Source organism: Rattus rattus, chromosome 6 (assembly GCF_011064425.1).
Source record: "Rattus rattus isolate New Zealand chromosome 6, Rrattus_CSIRO_v1, whole genome shotgun sequence".
Taxonomy (NCBI): domain Eukaryota; kingdom Metazoa; phylum Chordata; class Mammalia; order Rodentia; family Muridae; genus Rattus; species Rattus rattus.
Window position 1 is genome coordinate 159,298,416 of NC_046159.1, and position 4,483 is coordinate 159,302,898.

Genomic DNA, 4,483 nt, shown 5'->3' on the forward strand with positions numbered 1-4,483 from the left:
ATGTATAAAAGAATGTATGATACCATGAATTTAACTTAAATGATAAAAAATATTACTTTGCTTCTTGAACTATTAAATAATTTCAAAAGAATAAGTTTTTTTTAAATAATTGAGACTAGAACTCCTCACAAAATAAAATCCTAGAACCATTGCTCAATCCAGTTCCAAAGGATACAATGACCTCATATGATCTCTAGAACACCAGAAATGAAATAAATGCAGACATGCTGGCACAACACTCATACCCTGAAAATAATATAATCTTCCCTTTTATAATTATTCTTTAATCTTTATTACAGTCATCACATTATCACCCACTGGTATTCACTGACTGTTCTCATCCTATACATCTCCCCTGATGTCCAAAAAGGATGTCTCCACCCCAACAGACCTCCCTCTCCTGGGACCTCAAGTCTCTCGAAGGTTGGTGTGTGTCTTCTCTCACTGAGGCAAGACAAGGCAGTCTTCTGTTGTATATGTTTTGTGGTCCTTTAAAAAATAAAGGAAAATGATCCCCTTTCAAAAAGCCTGTTGGAATTTTGGCCAAAAGTTTTTCAGCAAATTGATTATTCTGTTTTCAGAACTCATTTGTACCAAAGGGGTAATTGTGGGATAGGAGTTCATCACAAACTTCTGAATAGTCAGGATATCAGGGTTGTACCTCCATATCAGGACTGAGGTGGAAGAGATGATGAAGTCCACCCAGTACATGACCACAAAGAAGACCACCAGAATCAAGATGGTCTGGGTGGCTCTTTTCTCAGGAGATGCTCTCATGTTGTTGATGCTATGCAGATGCTTGCATTGCCTCTGATGTCTTAACAAGAAAAATCACCATGTACACAATTGTGGTCAGCATGACTCCTACAAGAAACACATCCCTTAAAATTGTCACTGTTAAAAATCAACTCTTATGATGTTGTTTATTGGAAAGAGGAGCAATATTTAGTGACCCTCATCTGGTTGGTCTCACTCTATATTGTATAAGCACCAACAGAGAAGAACTATTAATGCTGAAAGAAATTGAAAGACCAAAATAGAAGAAAGCATAGATGACATATTTTTTTAATTTATGTTTAAATTTTGCCAACAGTGTGAGGTATAGAACTGATTGTGACAGCCCGGAACATAATTTCCAGGAGGCAGGATACAGATAGAGAGAGGGCCCTCATCACCCTGTTTAGGTAAATAGTTTTACATTTGAAGTCATTCGAATGTTCAGGAACTTAAATGATGTCCTCGCCAAAATATCCCATCCAGTGAGAACCATAATTATATGAATAAAGGTCAAGGACAGGAGATCAGGTCCACAGGCTTAGGGCTGTGACTTGAGTTTGTAAGATATAGAAAATCAGTAGAAACATATTGATAGACCTAGTCCAGCTTGGAAATAAAGGACATTCTGATTGAAGACATAAATGGAGCGTAAATATTTTAAAAAGCATAATGTAAGTCTTTTATATATCTGGAAAAAATATGTTAAATATTAAAATTATTATTCACTTCACAGTATGGTTATATAATCATTCTATTTTCCATACTAATCATTGAGTATCCTATCTCTCTTTTGATATCTCATCCTGGAAATAGCCTACATTTCTATATGTCCTCCAAGTCTTTCCTATATAGAAAATATATTATTAATAATAAATTAATTTAGAGTCACATCTATACAGAATACAGACTTTGTGTTCCTGTATTATACCTGAATCTCATACCTTGGAATTTCGATTTTATTAATTTGACTTGGCTCATTTTATATTTAAAAATTGAAACAGTATTAATGAGCATAGAATACCAGTCACACTTGCACAAATGTACAAAAACTATGGTGAGATTGGGGAAAATTATAAAAGATATCAAAAAACAGATTAGGATGCATTATAGTGCATAATTTTAGTAAGATGTATTTAGAAATTTTCTATATTTTCCTCACAATTCTAATTAAATCCCAGGCAAAATGTCTATCACAGTTCATCTTTCATATGTTTCTTTACCATGAGATCTTACATCCTCAGAATCTAGAATTAAAGACATAGATACAGAGGAAGACCATTGGTAAACTCCAATTCAAGATTAAGTGATTAATTCTAAGGTATCAAGAAAAGACCATTTTTTAAAAAATCTTTTTTGGGGAGGATGGTGGTGTAAATCCTTAACAAGATGTTTCCTTTTGGCTTTTTCAACAAAACATATTATTTTCTCACTTCCTCTGTGTTCTGTATTTGTCTCCCTACCCCTTACCTAAGGATCCACCCATTTCCCATTTCCTTCTTAGATCAATTATGTCCTGCTGCTACTCCCTTGTACCTTCCTCCCCACTTCATCTGTATTTACCTGCCTCTTCACCCTAAGGAGCCCAATCTTTTCTTATTCCTGATGAGACACTTGTAGTCTGCTATTCTGTTCTCCATTGCACCCACCCTCACCCCTGTCTTTGCAGTGGTCCCATTTTTGCCTTTACTGGCTTCTACAGCCGTTAACTCCACATTCTACAGGCTACATAATCACATCTGAAGATTCTGAGCTGGGAGCCCTAACAAGAAAAGTGTTATGGAATGCTAAGAAACTTATTATCTAGCATTTTTTCACTAGAGGCTTGGGCTATAATGGTTGAAGCCGAATCTAAAAGGACAAGTGATACTTGGGAGGTTTATACATTTATATGGGACCATAATAATAGAAATTAAGAGTGATTTTCATAAAATTAAATGTACTGTCAAAACCCCTGTATTGTTCTATGGTCTCATTAAATGCTAAAGCTGTACTTTCAGTGATCGTTTCTGTAGTTCAGTACTGAAGCTGACTGTAGTTGACTGAAGCTGGAGTTATCCAAAGAGCATAGTGATCAAAAATTCTATTTGATAACTAGATAATTGTATATATTCCTGAGACTTGTGAAAATGCCATAAAGAAAATTGCACAACTGTCTTAAACTCTGCTTGTGGTATGTATAAAAGTTATATGTAAGATATGGATGTACACAGAAGCTGATAGTTATAAAACAAATTCTAGTCTTACTGTGCAATTTCATAGATGTAAGACCTGGAGAAATTTCTTAGTAAGGTTGAATCACTTCCACAAAGAGAAAATAAATAAAAAGGAAATACGATAACAACCAAAAGGAGAAATCATTGTAATTGAAGAAACATATCTCTCTAAAGTTAAAAAAAATCCCTTAATATATAATGTTAACAGTGTCTTATGTATTCCTAGGCTATGAGTTAAAACTCTCATGAGAATTCCTAAAGATATGCAAACTTAACAAATAAGAAAAATACAGATAAACACTAAATTAGTTAGTATTTGTTGTACATTCTTAGCTTAAGTTTCATATTATTAAATGCATAAAGCCAGTTAACTCAATAAAAGAAGTAAAAAGAGAAAATACAAAATACAGTTTAAGGTAATGCTATGAAGGTAATCCTGCAAACCAATAAGTGTGTTTCTTTGTTCATCACCCTCTAAGGTATTTCAGTGTCTTGTTATAGGATTGAAAATTAATGCATTTTGCATTATCTATGTGGAACCGTATTGCATGAATTATTAGTGTACACACCCAAGAGAATCCTATAAGATCCCCTTCCTAAATGTTGTGTCTGGGAGCAACTTTACATACATATGTAGGACATTCATTTTAAAACTGAGGGAATGTGTCTTATATGTTTAATAAATATATAATACCCATTGATCACCTTCACTTTTATCCTTTCATTGTGTAATGGCTGTTGGGGGTCTGCTCTTTTTCTGGAATGAGTCCCATTCTGAAGGTTGTATATGTAACCAGAGATCATACTTAGAGAAAACTATGTATTTCTCTTAATCATTTCACTGATTCCTTTATGTCTACAAGCATCTGTGAAATGCTGGTGAAATTGGGTGACTCAAAAGTAATATTCCAAGCAGAGGATTGTCTAATCATTTAATACATAAATCCTTCTTCCTTCTACCACTTAACAGCCTCATTATAATGAAGAGAAAGGGAAAGACTTTCACCCATCTGTGCCTTTCAACAACATCCTTGTAGAATGTGGCCCTAAGATCTAGTTATGGAAGAGATACCAGCTCAAACTTTTAGGACCTAGGTTATTATGTCATCTGAAAGGACATTCTATACATGAGTTTGTTAGGAAGTGGCACTATCAAATGGAAAAGTGAACTTTCCTAATTCCAGGAAAAAAGAGAGTTGTAACAGCGAGCTCTGGGTTTCTATGTGTGAGCTGTTCTCTCCATTCTCTATCTGTCTGTGTGGACTGATCTCAGTCATTTTGAACAAAATTTGAAAATAATATCCCAATTTAAAGAGCGGTTTTGTAGCAGAAGTGCGACCATTATGAGACCTCAGGAAAGACTGCAAGCCTGTACCACCTTTTACCTAATCCTGTTCCAATAGAAACGCAAAATGCCTCTGGATTGGCCAGGAATGCAGGAACAGTCAGCAGGAGGTACCTGAAGTTTGGTCTGTTCCTGGAACTGAACTGAA

General features: G+C 34.8%; 1 pseudogene; it reads right to left on the bottom strand.

Moving 5' to 3' along the window:
• Positions 1–519: 519 nt before the first annotated feature.
• LOC116904501 lies at positions 520–3,794 on the bottom strand (annotated as a pseudogene).
• Between the last annotated feature and the right edge of the window lie 689 nt (positions 3,795–4,483).